The sequence below is a fragment of the Cherax quadricarinatus genome, chromosome 7 (assembly GCF_038502225.1).
Source record: "Cherax quadricarinatus isolate ZL_2023a chromosome 7, ASM3850222v1, whole genome shotgun sequence".
Taxonomy (NCBI): domain Eukaryota; kingdom Metazoa; phylum Arthropoda; class Malacostraca; order Decapoda; family Parastacidae; genus Cherax; species Cherax quadricarinatus.
The window spans coordinates 52,331,719-52,350,734 of NC_091298.1; positions in this window are offsets into that span (position 1 = coordinate 52,331,719).

Below are 19,016 nucleotides of genomic sequence, written 5' to 3' on the forward strand. Positions count from 1 at the left end.
AAAGTGGTGAGATGTTATAAGGATGGCCTTAAGCTGTATTGATAACTTAGTCACACAGCACACACTCACAAATTATTTACGTTGATGGTTCTGTTCACCAAACCACTGGTACAGCTGGTAGTGCTGCTGTTGTCGTACAGAGTGATCGCTTTCTTGGAGTATGCATCAATAATTGGGCCTCTACCCTTCAGACAGAACTGTTTGCCATACTCCTTGCACTGAAATGCATCCATGTATCTAAGGTTGACACTTTAATTGTAACTGATTCTCTGTCATCCATAAATGCTCTCAACTCATTAAGTATAAATTGTAGCATGCTCGTGTCAGAAGCCAGACACAGGTATGGTAGGATTGTGGACAGTGGAGTCAGAGTGCACATGCTGTGGATTCCATCTCACATTGGTCTTCGGATGCATGATAGAACTGATAAATTGGCTTTCCAAGAGGGGGTAGCTTACAATCTTGGCTTGTCAGGTAGCAGTTTGAGAACAATAATACGAAAAGAACTTCAACTGGATTTTATTGACTTAAGACTCAAGGAGACTGACACAAGTCAATCCATCTATCATGCAGGAGGAGCCACATGTCTAGGGTGCATCCAACAAGATAAGCAGATTCTTGGATGTCACTACTGCCCGGCTCCGGCTGGGTTACAAGTATCTTCGGCAATTTAAATCACCACCACCAGATGTAGACCAAACAAAATGAAAACTTTGCCAGATAGACTATTGTCACACCCTGCATCATTATGTATTGGAGCGCGATAAAATTAATGAATTTAGAGACAACTCGTTCAGAAATGTTCAAGATATGTCTAAGTATTTTATCCACAGTGGTATATTACAGACCATTCTGAAAAAATACCCTAACTTTGCTCCATGTAAATAAAGCAGTACCACGTACGTACATATACATGTGTGTGTGTGTTTGCACTGTGTGTGTGTCTGTGTTTGCATGTGTATTTGTGTACTCATATACGTATGTGTGAGTGCTTGTACTCCTGTGTGTGTGTGTGTGTGTGTGTGTGTGTGTGTGTGTGTGTGTGTGTGTGTGTGTGTGTGTGTGTGTGTGTGTGTACTCACCTAATTGTGGTTGCAGGGGTCGAGACTCGGCTCCTGGCCCCGCCTCTTCACTGATCGCTACTGGATCCTCTCTCTCTCTGCTTCCTGAGCTTTGTCATACCTCTTCTTAAAACTATGTATGGTTCCTGCCTCCACTACTTCACTTGCTAGGCTATTCCACTTGCTGACAACTCTATGACTGAAGAAATACTTCCTAACGTCCCTGTGACTCGTCTGAGTCTTCAGCTTCCAGTTGTGACCCCTTGTCCCTGTGTCCCCTCTCTGGAACATCCTATCTCTGTCCACCCTGTCTATTCCCCGCAGTATCTTGTATGTCGTTATCATGTCTCCCCTGACCCTTCTGTCCTCCAGTGTCGTCAGTCCGATTTCCCTTAACCTTTCCTCGTACGACATTCCCTTGAGCTCTGGGACTAGCCTTGTTGCAAACCTTTGTACTTTCTCTAACTTCTTGACGTGCTTGACCAGGTGTGGGTTCCAGACTGGTGCTGCATACTCCAGTATGGGCCTAACATACACAGTGTACAGTGTCTTGAACGATTCCTTATTAAGGTATCGGAACGCTATTCTCAGGTTTGCCAGGCGCCCGTATGCTGCAGCGGTTATTTGGTTGATGTGTGCCTCCGGTGATGTGCTCGGTGTTATGGTCACCCCAAGGTCTTTCTCCCTGAGTGAGGTCTGTAGTCTTTGTCCACCTAGCCTATACTCTGTCTGCGGTCTTCTTTGCCCCTCCCCAATCTTCATGACTTTGCATTTGGCTGGATTGAATTCGAGAAGCCAGTTACTGGACCACATGTGTGTGTGTGTGTGTGTGTGTGTGTGTGTGTGTGTGTGTGTGTGTGTGTGTGTGTGTGTGTGTGTGAGACTCAACAATCAATATTTGCACCAATAACTCATTACAGTTGTGACTGGGTGTGGACTTGTGAACTGTTCATTACTCTATAATTTGTTCATGATTAACCATGTATAAATGTAAGTAAGTAAATTTACTTACAGGATTCTTTACCTTTTTAACTTGTGAGTTCATTGCCTTTGTACCTAGTTCAGCTATCAAAACTTTGGGGGCCCAGTCCCTGGACCCATTATGTACCTCTGTAATCCTTTGACTACCGCCCACAGGATGGGTATGGAGTGCATAATATACATATTAAAGTAACTAACTTATAAGGATGGGTAAAGGTACTGAAAAGATGAAGAGAATATTTTAAGTTGTTAAAAGCTGATGATGAAAGGGAGGTTGTGCTTTCATGCAGGGGGCTAGAAAGAACAGAACCTTGTAGGAGCAGGGAAGAACCAGCAGGCTGTGCAGAGGAAGTGGACAAGGCAGTGCACAGGTTGAAAGTGGATGAGGGAATGAGAATCAAAGAAATTAAATTTGCAATGCTGAAAGCAGGTGGAGATATAGTTTATGAAAGTTTGGTGTTTTTGCTTAATACAGGCATGAAAGAAGAGAAGGTACCTAAGGCCTGACAGGAAACATGCATGCATAGTTGCTTTGTACAAGGGAAAAGGGAACAAGAATACAATACTGGTAATTATAAGGGAATAAGTCTGACTAGGCAGGGTCACCCTACCTCGGTGGGATACGACTGGTTTGTTGACAAAAAGTCTGTTGAGTAAAGTAAATGGTAATATCACTGAAAAAAGTTAAGGAAAAGACACAGTAGACAAGAAGAGGAACAAGGATTTAGGAAGGGAGGCAGCTCAAGTGTTTGGATTAAAGCATACAAGTGAGCAATATTTAGATAAGGGTAAGGAACTATTTGCTGCATTTATTGATTTGGAAAACACATAATAGGATTAAAGTAAAGGTTGGATGTGAAAAGTGGGTCATAATAAGCGTGTATGCACCTGGAGAAGAGAGGAATGTAGAGGAGAGAGAGAGATTTTGGGAGATGTTAAGTGAATGTATAGGAGCCTTTGAACCAAGTGAGAGAGTAATTGTGGTAGGGGATCTGAATGCTAAAGTAGGAGAAACTTTTAGAGAGGGTGTGGTAGGTAAGTTTGGGGTGGCAGGTGTAAATGATAATGGGAGCCCTTTGATTGAACTTTGTATAGAAATGGGTTTAGTTATAGGCAATACATATTTTAAGAAAAAGAGGATAAATAAGTATACAAGATATGATGTAGGGCGAAATGACAGTAGTTTGTTGGATTATGTATTGGTAGATAAAAGACTGTTGAGTAGACTTCAGGATGTACATGTTTATAGAGGGGCCACAGATATATCAGATCACTTTCTAGTTGTAGCTACACAGAGTAAAAGGTAGATGGGATACAAGGAGAACAGAAGCATCAGGGAAGAGAGAGGTGAAGGTTTATAAACTAAAAGAGGAGGCAGTTAGGGTAAGATATAAACAGCTATTGGAGGATAGATGGGCTAATGAGAGCATAGGAAATGGGGTCGAAGAGGTATGGGGTAGGTTTAAAAGTGTAGTGTTAGAGTGTTCAGCAGAAGTTTGTGGTTACAGGAAAGTGGGTGCGGGAGGGAAGAGGAGAGATTGGTGGAATGATGATGTAAAGAGAGTAGTAAGGGAGAAAAAGTTAGCATATGAGAAGTTTTTACAAAGTAGAAGTGATGCAAGGAGGGAAGAGTATATGGAGAAAAAGAGAGAGGTTAAGAGAGTAGTGAAGCAATGTAAAAAGAGAGCAAATGAGAGAGTGGGTGAGATGTTATCAACAAATTTTGTTGAAGTTGGTAGAATTACCGACAATATGTAAAGTAAAAGGACACAAGTGCAACTAATGTGACATTTATTGTGGCAACGTTTCGCTCTCCAGGAGTTTTATCAAGCCATTACAAACAATACATGGACACAGAGGGTATATAAAGGCTCAGAGTGAGGTGAATACTAGTGAGGTACCATTTCGATGTTCACTAGTGGTAGTAGTAGTAGTAGAAGTAGTAGTAGTAGTGGTAGTGACAAAAGTAATACAATATGGTAGAGCAATTAATTCGTACATGAGTAAAAGGATATAAAAGCTATTTGTCCAACCTATTTTTATGTTACCCAAGTAATAGCTTTTATATCCTTTTACTCATGTACGAATTAATTGCTCTACCATATTGTATTACTTTTGTCACTACCACTACTACTACTACTTCTACTACTACTACTACCACTAGTGAACATCGAAATGGTACCTCACTAGTATTCACCTCACTCTGAGCCTTTATATACCCTCTGTGTCCATGTATTGTTTGTAATGGCTTGATAAAACTCCTGGAGAGTGAAACGTTGCCACAATAAATGTCACATTAGTTGCACTTGTGTCCTTTTACTTTACAAATTTTGTTGAAAATAAGAAAAAGTTTTGGAGTGAGATTAACAAGTTAAGGAAGCCTAGAGAACAAATGGATTTGTCAGTTAAAAATAGAAGAGGAGAGTTATTAAATGGAGAGTTAGAGGTATTGGGAAGATGGAGGGAATATTTTGAGGAATTGTTAAATGTTGATGAAGATAGGGAAGCTGTGATTTCGTGTATAGGGCAAGGAGGAATGACATCTTGTAGGAGTGAGGAAGAGCCAGTTGTGAGTGTGGGGGAAGTTCGTAAGGCAGTAGGTAAAATGAAAGGGGGTAAGGCAGCTGGGATTGATGGGATAAAGATAGAAATGTTAAAAGCAGGTGGGGATATAGTTTTGGAGTGGTTGGTGCAATTATTTAATAAATGTATGGAAGAGGGTAAGGATATAAAAGCTATTTGTCCAACCTATTTTTATGTTACCCAAGTAATAGCTTTTATATCCTTTTACTCATGTACGAATTAATTGCTCTACCATATTGTATTACTTTTGTCACTACCACTACTACTACTACTTCTACTACTACTACTACCACTAGTGAACATCGAAATGGTACCTCACTAGTATTCACCTCACTCTGAGCCTTTATATACCCTCTGTGTCCATGTATTGTTTGTAATGGCTTGATAAAACTCCTGGAGAGCGAAACGTTGCCACAATAAATGTCACATTAGTTGCACTTGTGTCCTTTTACTTTACAAATTTTGTTGAAAATAAGAAAAAGTTTTGGAGTGACATTAACAAGTTAAGGAAGCCTAGAGAACAAATGGATTTGTCAGTTAAAAATAGAAGAGGAGAGTTATTAAATGGAGAGTTAGAGGTATTGGGAAGATGGAGGGAATATTTTGAGGAATTGTTAAATGTTGATGAAGATAGGGAAGCTGTGATTTCGTGTATAGGGCAAGGAGGAATGACATCTTGTAGGAGTGAGGAAGAGCCAGTTGTGAGTGTGGGGGAAGTTCGTAAGGCAGTAGGTAAAATGAAAGGGGGTAAGGCAGCTGGGATTGATGGGATAAAGATAGAAATGTTAAAAGCAGGTGGGGATATAGTTTTGGAGTGGTTGGTGCAATTATTTAATAAATGTATGGAAGAGGGTAAGGTACCTTGGGATTGGCAGAGAGCATGCATAGTTCCTTTGTATAAAGGCAAAGGGGACAAAAGAGAGTGCATAAATTATAGGGGGATAAGTCTGTTGAGTATACCTGGTAAAGTGTATGGTAGAGTTATTATTGAAAGAATTAAGAGTAAGAGAGAATAGGATAGCAGATGAACAAGGAGGCTTTAGGAAAGGTAGGGGGTGTGTGGACCAGGTGTTTACAGTGAAACATGTAAGTGAACAGTATTTAGATAAGGCTAAAGAGGTCTTTGTGGCATTTATGGATTTGGAAAAGGCGTATGACAGGGTGGATAGGGGGGCAATGTGGCAGATGTTGCAGGTGTATGGTGTAGGAGGTAGGTTACTGAAAGCAGTGAAGAGTTTTTACGAGGATAGTGAGGCTCAAGTTAGAGTATGTAGGAAAGAGGGAAATTATTTCCCAGTAAAAGAAGGCCTTAGACAAGGATGTGTGATGTCACCGTGGTTGTTTAATATATTTATAGATGGGGTTGTAAGAGAAGTAAATGCGAGGGTCTTGGCAAGTGGCGTGGAGTTAAAAGATAAAGAATCACACATAAAGTGGGAGTTGTCACAGTTGCTCTTTGCTGATGACACTGTGGTCTTGGGAGATTCTGAAGAGAAGTTGCAGAGATTGGTGGATGAATTTGGTAGGGTGTGCAAAAGAAGAAAATTAAAAGTGAATACAGGAAAGAGTAAGGTTATGAGGATAACAAAAAGATTAGGTGATGAAAGATTGGATATCAGATTGGAGGGAGAGAGTATGGAGGAGGTGAATGTATTCAGATATTTGGGAGTGGACGTGTCAGCAGATGGGTCTATGAAAGATGAGGTGAATCATAGAATTGATGAAGGGAAAAGGGTGAGTGGTGCACTTAGGAGTCTGTGGAGACAAAGAACTTTGTCCTTGGAGGCAAAGAGGGGAATGTATGAGAGGATAGTTTTACCAACGCTCTTATATGGGTGTGAAGCATGGGTGATGAATGTTGCAGCGAGGAGAAGGCTGGAGGCAGTGGAGATGTCATGTCTGAGGGCAATGTGTGGTGTGAATATAATACAGAGAATTCGTAGTTTGGAAGTTAGGAGGAGGTGCAGGATTACCAAAACTGTTGTCCAGAGGGCTGAGGAAGAGTTGTTGAGGTGGTTCGGACATGTAGAGAGAATGGAGCGAAACAGAGTGACTTCAAGAGTGTATCAGTCTGTAGTGGAAGGAAGGCGGGGTAGGGGTCGGCCTAGGAAAGGTTGGAGGGAGGGGGTAAAGGAGGTTTTGTGTGCGAGGGGCCTGGACTTCCAGCAGGCATGCGTGAGCGTGATAGGAGTGAATGGAGACAAATGGTTTTTAATACTTGACGTGCTGTTGGAGTGTGAGCAAAGTAACATTTATGAAGGGGTTCAGGGAAACCGGCAGGCCGGACTTGAGTCCTGGAGATGGGAAGTACAGTGCCTGCACTCTGAAGGAGGGGTGTTAATGTTGCAGTTTAAAAACTGGAGTGTAAAGCACCCTTCTGGCAAGACAATGATGGAGTGAATGATGGTGAAAGTTTTTCTTTTTCAGGCCACCCTGCCTTGGTGGGAATCGGCCAGTGTGATAATAAAAAAAAAATAATAGTGTGGGTAGGGAATCAATGCGGCAGTATTGCAAATGTGTGAAATATGTAGCAAATTATAAAAAGCTGTAAAAAAAAAATTCAGGAGAATGAGGCTGCATGCGCATCATCCATTCAGTGCCTACACTCTGAAGGATGAATGGGAATGCTGCACTTCTCCACAGTACAATGCAAAACTAAATTTTAAACACCATATACAGTATATGCTTATATATTCTCAAAGTCCATTTCTGTTCACTTTAACATATATTTTTTTTAAGTCCAAAAGCACAGCACAGTGGACCCCCGGTTATCGGCCGTAATCCATACCAGAAGGTGGGCCGAAAACCAAATTAATATTTCCCATAAGAATTAATGAAAATTAATTCATATGGGAAATATTCACCAAAAAAATAATTTTTTTTAACAATTATGTAAGTATTACACACCTTTATTCAAGGCTAATGCTGGCTTCTGGAAGATAGGGAAGAGAAAAGTGGGAGGAGTTAGTGTTTTGGAAGGGGAATCCCCCTCCATAAAGACTTTAGGTAGCAAAGCCTTCTCTGGAGTTACTTCCCTTCTTTGTCTTTTAATGTCACTAGGACCAGCTTGAGAGTCACTGGACTCCTGTCTCACAAAATAACTGTCCAGAGTGCTCTGTTTCTGGTGTCTCTAAGATTTCCCCGCAGTGGAACAGGGTTTTGTCACTAAACATGTTGCAGATATGGCTTGTTTCAGCTTTTTCAGGGTGGTGTTTCTCTACAAAAGCTTGCACCCTAGTCCACACTGCACACACATCTTTAATCTCTGAAGAAGGCACCTCCTTGACTCCCTCTTCCTCCTCTGAAGCAAGTTCCTCAACTGCAGTCTGTTGCTGTTCAAGTTGAAGCAATTGTAGCTGGTCCTCCTCCAACTGTTCCACATCCTTGCCACTTACCTCCAACCCCAGGGACTTACCCCATGCCACAATAGAGTCCACAGGGTTGGCAGGGTCAGGGTTAGCCTCAAACCCTTCAAAATCCCTCTCTTGGATACAATCTGGCCACAGTTTTCTCCAAGAAGAGTTTGAAGTCCTGGAAATCACTCCCTCCCAAGCCTTACCTATAAGGCTTATGCAATGGAGGATAGTGAAGTGATTCCTCTAGAACTCCCTTAGGGTCAACTGAGTGTCTGACGTCACTTCAAAGCACTTTTGAAACACTGCTCTTGTGTAGAGTTTTTTGAAGTTACAAATGACCTGCTGGTCCATGGGCTGGAGGAGAGGAGTGGTGTTAGAAGCAAGAACTTCACTGTGATGAAACTGAAGTCCCTAAACACTTGGTCTTGCAAGTCTGGAGGATGTGCAGGAACACTGTCCAGTAACAGGAGGCACTTGAGTGGCAATTTCTTTTCCAGGAGGTATTTTTTCACACTTGAGCTAAATACATCATTAACCCACTCTTTGAAAATTTACCTTGTGACCCATGCCTTATGATTAGCTTTCCACATCACACATAATCTATTCTTCATGACATTGTTTTTCTTGAACACCCTGGGATTTTCTGAGTGATACACGAGTAAAGGCTTCACTTTGAAATCCCCACTAGCATTACCACACAACAAAAGAGTAAGCCTGTTTTTGATAGGCTTGTGTCCTGGCAGTGCCTTTTTCTCCTGGGTAATATAGGTCCTGTTTATCATTTTCTTCCAAAACAGGCCTGTTTCGTCACAACTGAACACTTATTGGGGTTTGAATCCTTCAGCCTCTATGTACCTTTGGAATTCCTGCATGAATTTTTCAGCCGCACATTTGTCAGAACTTGCTGCCTCACCATGCCTTACAGCATTGTTTATGCCACTATGCTTCTTAAATCTACCAAACCATCCTTTGCTGGCCATAAATTCACAAACTGCAGCACATGTTCCAGGCATTTTCTTTGCAAGATCCTCATGCAACTGCCTTGCCTTCTCACAAATAATGGACTCCACAACACTGTCTCCCACTAATTTTTTTTCCTTAATCTGCAATAATAATAACTTTTCCATCTCTTTCATTATTGGTGGCCTTTGTTTAGTTAGAAAAATTACTCCTTTTGCAACATAAGCATCTTTGATTTGTTCTTTCTTTGCCAGGATGGATGTAATTGTTGATTTATTCTTGCTGTACATCCTGGCAAGTTCCACCACCTTCATACCACTCTCAAACTTTTCTACCACTTCACGCTTAAATTCCTTGGTGTTTCTCACTTTCTTTACCACAGGAACTTTCTTTGGAGCCAGTTACACTGCAAAAAAAAAAACTCACTAAAAACAATGGAAAACAAGCAAAATGTTTGGATGTATGAGCAGAAGCTTCCTCAACCACTGAGAGACAAAGCGAAACTGACGCACAAGCAGCCCCAGCCAGTGGATGGATGTGTCCCAAACGGCCGATCACCGAATTAACGGCCGATAACCGGGCGCCGAAAAGCCAGCCGATAACAGAGTTGGCCAATAACAGAACTGGCCAATAACCGGGGGTCCACTGTACACCAATTTCTTTCACTTTATAGTTTAATAGTTGACTTACCAGCAACTTCAAAATCTTTCATCCAACCTCTTTTTTTTTTTTCAACAAACCGGCCATATTCCCCCAAGGCAGGGTGGCCCAAAAAGAAAAATGAAAGTTTCTCTTTCTAAATTTAGTAATATATACACGAGAAGGGGTTACTAGTCCCTTGCTCCCGGCATTTTAGTTACCTCTTACAACACTCATGGCTTACGGAGGAAGAATTCTGTTCCACTTCCCCTTGGAGATAAGAGGAAATAAACAAGAACAAGAACTAGAAAGAAAATAGAAGAAAACCCAGAGGGGTGTGTGTATATATATGCTTGTACATGTATGTGTAGTGTGACCTAAGTGCAAGAAGAAGTAGCAAGACATACCTGAAATCTTGCATGTTTATGAGACAGACAAAAGACACCAGCAATCCTACCATCGTTTAAAACAATTACAGGCTTCCGTTTTACACTCACTTGGCAGGACGGTAGTACCTCCCTGGGTGGCTGCTGTCTACCAACCTACTACCTAGGATCCAACCTCTTTATTACTACATATATAATAATTTCAGGTTTTCCTTATTAACTAGTTGATCACTATTATGCTACCTGGAGTCTACTTGGAGGGTATTCCGAGGATCAATGTCCCCGTGGCCCGGTCCACAACCAGGTCTCCCGGTGGATCAGGGCCTGATCAACCAGGCTGTTACTGCTTAGTTAATCTTAAGTTAATTTTAAGCCTGCCCATAATGCTCTGCATACAAGGGGCTTTTGGCATGTGCACTTAACCATTGTATTTCTTTGTACATCTATGTATCATGTCCAAATTAAAAATAAATAAATAAATAGTCCAATGTGTGAACCACAGCCTGGCTGATCCAACTAAGTATCTGTCCAGCTGAATAACTGAATAACTAACTGAATGCTGAATAACATTCTAAATTAAATAGGAAAACTTATTTCTTTTTAAGTCTTGTAATCACTTCCCCTCAATATTACTGGGACACTCAATACACATGCCTAGGTTTTAGACAGTACTGAGCTCTTAAATTTCTCTACACTGCCACACAACTACTGTATCTCCTTTATATTAACCCTTTAACCCTTAAACTGTCCAAGCAGATCTATGTTCACATGCGTAGTGCTCCAAAAGTAGTTTTCCTTTTTTTTTTTTACTTATTTTCAAATATAACAAAAAAAAAAAAAAGTAGATCGAAGTTTTCTTTTCCACGTTTTCAAATGTAAAAAAGGAAAAGAAGATCTACTTTTTTTTCATAATTTCAAATGTTGAAAAAACGTAGATCTACGTTTGGACAGTTTATGGGTTAAGGAGTGGTGTCTTGATACTGGTGAAGGGCTCTTGATCCAAGAAATTGAAGAAACTGGAGCTACCCTCTCCTTGTCTTCAACAAGATTACCTACCACTGCCCAAATACTGTATGACTGCCATGAATTTAGCACTTCCTTAGGAATATAACAGTACTCCACCATTTCACTCAATCCAGTTTAAGATGCATAATAACTTCTTTGACTTGCAAACAGATGCATGTGAGGGCTTTAAGACATCTATTAAGAAGATGGTTTGCCTGCCAAGAGCTTTTTCAGTCATTTGGATGTAAAAGCCTCTGGCAGGTGAAATGTTTCCTCAGTGTCTTAAAACTTAGTCTTGTCGCTGTTAATCAACATTTCTGACTTTTGACCTACTGAAACAGGTGCATATTATACTGTATTATATCTATATGACCCACACAGACAGCATTTCCATTTTGTCACCTCGCTGAATCAAAAATTATGAGTCAGATGAAGAAAAACTATTACTGACGAAAAAATAGTGTACATACTTGTTTTTAAGTTTACTCATTTATGAAAGCTACCATACTTTTATATTACAATACTCTTTATAAGAAAAAATTGAGTGAAACAGAAACAGGTTAGTTACTTTTAATATGATACCCATAATAATGTTTTTTAACAGACTGGCTGTATCCCACTGAGGTAAGGTGATCCCCCTCCCCCCCCCCAAAAAAAAGTCACCATCACTCATTCAATAGCTGTCTTGCCATAAGTGTGCAGTTTAAATGACTCTCAGAAATGAAACATCCCACTGTTCCTTCAGAGTGCATGCACTATCCTTTCTACCTCCAGATATGATGCCCAAACAACCAGAAACAGAAACAATATTAACTAAACTTTTACTATTCCTATTTGCACTTTCACCAATAATTTTAAATACATAAACTATGTAAGTCATTTCTCTCTTGTAAAACTCTTCTATATAGTGCAAGTTTTCATAAATGTGACTGAAAACTGAATAGTATATACAGCCTCTCCTCACTTAGCGACGTACTTGTTTACCAACGACTTGGACTTACAACGGGCTCTCTGACCAGTATGCATACATAAATAATGTATATTAGAACTGATTTCTTCTATTCTGTTTATTACAATATACAGTACACTACTGTATAAACTATACTAAGAATGTTATAAATGGTGCAAAGGTGACATTAAAACAATATCAAAAATGGTTGAGACAAACCCACTACCATTATAGTACAGTGGAACCTCGGCTTACGAATGCCCCACCATGCGAATTTTTCAGGATACGAACCGTCATTTGGTAGATTTTTTTGCTTTTGGATACGAAGGAAATTTCAGGATGCGAACTTCCCCCTCAAGGGAGGTTCCTTAAATAAGTTAATAAATAATATATTTATCTCTTTGCAAAGGTTGCAATATGTGTTTACATATCATAATATTGGAGCAAAGAAAGCCACTATCATGCTGAGTTATTTCAGGCAGACTTAACCTAATACTAATAGACTACTTAAGTCTAGACAGGTGAAAAGTGTACTAGCAGTGGTTACCAATGTTTTGCTGGTGGTGGTGCCAACTACTGGCAGCCTTTTGAAGTTTCTCCTTACTGTTATTATTACCATTACTATCATATTGTATTATTATTATAATAATGATTGTTGTTATTATTATTATTATTATTATTATTATTATTATTATTAGTAGTAGTAGTAGTACGTACGTGGTGAGGGGCTCTTGATCTAGGGAATTGGATCTGTGCTCCAGGTCCCTAAATTATTAATAATAATAATAATTTATGGAGTTGGAAAAGGTGTATGACAGGGTGGATAGGGGGGCAATGTGGCAGATGTTGCAGATGTATTCAATTCAAATTCAATTCAAAGTTTATTCTCTATAAGGATTACAATGCTGAGTTTACAGAATTTGGTTATTGTGTGGTTTACATGTAGTAAAATAATAATTACAGAGTTTACCACTAGAACACCTAGCATGGCTAGGCATTTCGGGCAGACTTAGATTAAATCTTAAGTTTAAAATATTACAAACTTATGAGGTAAGTTGGTATTATGGCTAAGTGACTAAATACTAGTTTGTGAGTTTAGCAATGTGAATGCTTTTGTTTTGGCACTATACATAGTTTCAGTATTGGAGTATCACAGGCCAACTTATGACTAGTTAAGATTCATTATTTTAAGATTGAGATTGATATTTCTGTTTATGGTCAAATGGGTGAGCGAGTGTAAGTGTGAACCACCAGGTGGTATTCGTGTAATTAGTTGACAGGGAGTATCAGGGAGATAAGATGTTTTCTGATGGTATCTTTGAAGGTGATGAATGTGTCTGCAGTTCTAGAGTTTTCAGGTAGGGTGTTCCAGATTTTAGGGCCTTTGACATACACTGAATTTTTGTAAAGGTTTAGTCGGACACGGGGAATGTCATAGAGATGTTTGTGTCTGGTGTTATGCCTGTGGGTTCTGTCACAACTATCAAGAAAGCGTTTTAGGTCAAGGTTAATATTGGAATTTAAGGTCCTGTAGATGTAGATTGCACAGTAGTAAGTGTGGATGTACTGAACAGGGAGTAAGTTTAGATCTATGAAGAGTGGGGGGGGTGTGTTGCCAGGGATGGGATTTAGTGATTATTCTTACTGCAGCTTTTTGTTGGGTTATTATTGGCTTTAGGTGTGTTGCTGCAGTTGAACCCCAAGCACAGATAGCATAGGTGAGGTATGGATATATAAGTGAATGGTATAGTGTGAGAAGGGCAGTTTGCGACACGTAGTATCGTATCTTGGAGAGGATCCCAACTGTTTTGGATACTTTTTTGGTTATGTGTTGGATATGGGTGCTGAAATTCAGGTTGTTGTCGAGGTATAGGCCTAGGAATTTGCCCTCATTATGTCTAGCAATTAAAGTGTTGTCGATCTTAATGTTAATTTGCGCATCTCCTGCTCTGCTACCAAACATAATGTAGTAGGTTTTGTCAGTGTTAAGCGTAAGTTTATTGGCTGTCATCCAAGTCGATATTTTGATCAGCTCCTCGTTAACAATGGTGTTGAGGGTGGCAAGATTAGGGTGAGAGATGACATAAGTCATGTCGTCAGCAAAGAGAATGGGGTTCAGGAGTTGAGATACGTTTGGAAGATCATTGATGTATATGAGGAAGAGCAGGGGACCAAGGACACTTCCCTGTGGAACTCCAGTATCAAGTGGCCATGTTGTTGATGCTATGTCTTTAATGGTGACATACTGATACCTATTAGTAAGGTAAGATTTGAAATATGCAAGCGCATGGCCTCTTATACCATAATGGTCAAGTTTGTGGAGTAGTATGCCATGGTCTACTGTGTCAAAAGCTTTTCTTAGGTCAATAAAAATTCCTAGTGGTATATTGGTATAGGAGGTAGGTTACTGAAAGCAGTGAAGAGTTTTTATGAGGATAGTGAGGCTCAAGTTAGAGTATGTAGGAAAGAGGGAGATTAATTCCCAGTAAAAGTAGGCCTTAGACAAGGATGTGTGATGTCAGCGTGGTTGTTTAATATACAGTATTTATGGATGGGGTTGCAAGAGAAGTAAATGCGAGGGTCTTGGCAAGAGGTGTGGAGTTAAAAGATAAAGAATCACACAATGTGGGAGTTGTCACAGTTGCTCTTTGCTGATTACACTGTGCTCTTGGGTGATTCTGAAGAGAAGTTGCAGAGGTTGGTGGATGAATTTGGCAGGGTATGTAAAAGAAGAAAATTGAAAGTGAATACAGGAAAGAGTAAGGTTATGAGGAAAACAAAAAGATTAGGTGATGAAAGATTGGATATCAGATTGGAGGGAGAGAGTATGGAGGAGGTGAATGTATTTGGGAGTGGATGTGTCAGCGGATGGGTCTGAAAGATGAGGTGAATCATAGAATTGATGAGGGGAAAAGGGTGAGCGGTGCACTTAGGAGTCTGTGGAGACAAAGAACTTTGTCCTTGGAAGCAAAGAGGGAAATGTATGAGAGTATAGTTTTACCAACGCTCCTGTATGGGTGTGAAGCATAGGTGATGAATGTTGCAGCGAGGAGAAGGCTGGAGGCAGTGGAGATGTCATGTCTGAGGGCAGTGTGTGTAAATATAATGCAGAGAATTCGTAGTTTGGAAGTTAGGAGGAGGTGCGGGATTGCCAAAACTGTTGTCCAGAGGGCTGAGGAAGGGTTGTTGAGGCGGTTCGGACATGTAGAGAGAATGGAGCGAAACAGAATGACTTCAAGAGTGTATCAGTCTGTAGTGGAAGGAAGGCGGGGTAGAGGTCGGCCTAGGAAAGGTTGGAGGGAGGGGGTAAAGGAGGTTTTGTGTGCGAGGGGCTTGGACTTCCAGCGGGCATGCGTGAGCGTGTTGATAGGAGTGAATGGAGACAAATGGTTTTTAATACTTAACGTGCTGTTGGAGTGTGAGCAAAGTAACACTTATGAAGGGATTCAGGGAAACCGGCAGGCAGGACTTGAGTCCTGGAGATTGGAAGTATAGTGCCTGCACTCTGAAGGAGGGGTGTTAATGTTGCAGTTTAAAAACTGTAGTGTAAAGCACCCTTCTGGCAAGACAGTGATGGAGTGAATGATGGTGAAAGTTTTTCTTTTTCAGGCCACCCTGCCTTAGTGGGAATCGGCCAGTGTGTTAATAATAAAAAAAAAATAATTATTATTATTATTATAATATGTAAGTACTAATAATAATGATAATACATAATAATAATAATACATAATAGTACAATAATAATAATTATAATAATACTATATACTGCGTATAATTTAGTAAGACACCACCACCACAATGCTCACAAGCGCATATGTGCTTACGGACCTACCCTCGTTGTGCAAGGAATTCTTGTGATTTCCTTACGTTTCGTGCAGTTAATTCACCAGATTTCTTTCTTCTAACCATGGGTCCTAAGGAAGCAAGTGCAAAGGACAGTGTTGAGAAGAAAATGAGGATGATTTTCATGGAATTAAAGCAAGAAATGATTAATAAGCACAGACTAGGTACGAGGGTTGAGGACTAGGTGAGTTGAGTACAAGTGAAGCCCTTCTACTATATGTACCTATGGGTTTAGAGCTTCCCCATGATGATGATAATAATAATAATAATAATAATAATAATAATAATAATCTGCTATATGTGTGTGTAATACTAAAGCAGGAGGAGTGTATAAAGGCCATAGTGCCAGCAAAGGGCGTTACAGTAATTGCTGACATGGTTGACGGAGAAACAGCTCACAGGAGATACGTAGTGTAGCGAGATAAACAAAAATTGTACATAGCAGTTCTTAAGAAAAGCGTGAACTTCTGACAGGATATGCCGCTCTGCATTTCTTCTCCAAGATATGTAAATGTCATGTGTACACTAGATCTAATTCAGTTAGCCTCATAAATTCCGTTTTCTCTTATAACACCTCTGACGTTTTCATTGCTAGAATGTTCAACCACAATCATCCTTCCGCTGCTGTCCACATAATGGCATATTTTATTCATTCTAGACTGTATATCAGGTTTCTATGTTATTTATATTGTTTATTATGTCATATTAGATGAATTGTGACAGATGAATAAGCCATAGGGTTGATATTAGGGTTATTTTGTCATGCCTCCTGAGAGCAGGAATTCAGCTGGAATGAATTAATTGCATTACAATTAATGTAAATGAGGAAAATTGACCCAGCATACAAACAAATCAGGATATGAACAAGTCCAAGGAACGGATTAAATTCGTGAGCCGAGGTTCCACTGTATGCTCCTTTCTTAGCAACAAATTTGTTTACCGACGTAGTCTTAGGAATGGAACTCTGTCATTAAGTGAGGAGAGGCTGTACTGTACTTACTATGATAGTCTTTCCAAGGGCTATTCAATTTTTATTTACTTTTTCAATCGCATTTACAAAAAACTGCACTATATAGATAAGTTTTATGAGAGAAGTAACTGTCACTACAGTATGTACTAAAAAAAATATTTTCTGTTAACCCTTTGACTGTCGCGGCCGTATATATACGTCTTACGAGGTACCGTGTTTGACATATATATACTCATAAATTCTAGCGGCTTCAAATCAAGGAGAAAGCTGGTAGGCCCACATGTGAGAGAATGGGTCTGTGTGGTCAGTGTGTACCATATAAAAAAATCCTAGAGCACGCAGTGCATAATGAGAAAAAAAAAAACTCCGACCGTTTTTTTTAATTAAAATGCCAACTTTGTGGTCTATTTTCGTATAGTATTTATAGTTGTATTCTCGTTTTCTTGGTCTCATTTGATAGAATGGAAAACATATTATAGAAATAGAGGTGATTTTGATTGATTTTACTATAAAAAGAACCTGGAAATGGAGCTCAAAGTAGGGGAAATGTTTGATTTTTGCCGATGTTCAAAAGTAAACAAATGATGTCATTGTCCAATAAATGTCCAACTAACCATTCTAATATGCAGTCATGAATGGGTTGATATTATTTCTACAATTATTACAGTATTGCAGTAGTCTGCATAATAGTAAATCTTCTATTTTTTGTTTGAATAAAAATTCAAAATAGAAAGCAAGAGTAATATCAGAGGGGCCTGGAGGCATGACTGATGAACAAAGAAAATGTTATTTTAGAGCCAGGAATGTCTGCATTGTTCATTCTGGACCTTATTTTGAAATTGTCATATTTTTTAGTTTTCGTGAAATTGGCCAAATTGCAAATTTCTGACCACATTATTGGGTAGTTGAAATTGGTAAATGGGCAGTTTCTTGTACTCAATCGATAGAAAAAAATGGAGTTCTAAAGAAATAGCTATGAGTTTGGTCGACTGGAACAATGGAATTAGCCGAAAACAGGGCTCAAAGTGGGCGAAATCGCCGATTTGTAAATATCGCCAAGGTCATTAACTTTGCGAGAGTGTAATTCCGTCAGTTTTCCATCAAATTTCGTTTTTTGGTGTCATTACATTCGGGAAAAGATTCTCTATCATTTCATAAGAAAAAATATTTTTTTTTTTTTTTTAAATTTTGTGACACCAGGAGACACCTCAGGATTGGGGGTTGCGACAGTCAAGGGGTTAAATATACGGTGTGCTAAAACCATACCATACTACAATATTTCTGTACAAGAACTGAGTATGACTAGAATGATTAAAATGGTATACTAATCTGAAACAAGATCACCTGCCTTTTGTGACTGTGTCATCAGATTCCATAGGTATTTCATGGTTGCTTCTGTCACTGTGGAATGATTTTGCAGTTTCTCTCTTGTAGAGGGCAAAAGATGATTGAAATTGAAAAGTCAGTCTTCATCTTGATAGATTCCTTATAAACTACTGTGCTGACATTCAAAATATCAAAGTCATGCTCCATATTACCTGCAAATCCAGAAGTGTAACAGTTAAAATTATTATTTTTATTATAATAATAATAATGAGCCAGTCTACGGAACCTATGCCGATAGCTTGGACTTTCTTACATAATATACTATTGTGGTTGACAGTATTGAAGGCCTTTTGCAAGTCTAAGGTTACCATTCCTATGAGGCTCCCTATCAATATTTCAGTTCTCATGTAATCCATCAGATTAATTAAGGAGGTGTCGGTTGAGTAAGACCTCCTAAAGCCTGACTGGTAACTATGAAGAATATTGTTGCTATTAAGATACCTAACTACTTGACAGTACAGCACCCTCTCTAGAATTCTGGATATTACATTGAGTATACTAACAGGCCTATAGTTGCTGACATCAGACCTATTATTTTTCTTGAAGATAGGAGTAACTCTGGCCTCCTTGAACCCCTCTGGTACGGTATTAGTGGTGATGGACAAATTTATTACGTGAGCAATGGGGATTAGAAATTCAGAGATACCATCTTTTAGGAACTTAGATGGGATGCTATCTGGGCCGATGCTCTTAGTTGGGTTTAACCTGCTTAGTTCTTTTTGCACCAAGTCATGAGATACACTTACTAGTTGACAACTGCTTGGGGTTACCCCTTTATTGGTATACCATGTTTTAAACTTATCAGAGTCTGTGTTAATGGTGTTTGATGCAGCTGGTAGTTTACTTACTAGTGTTGATGCAACAGATGTGTAGTTGGAATTAAAACAATTTGCCACT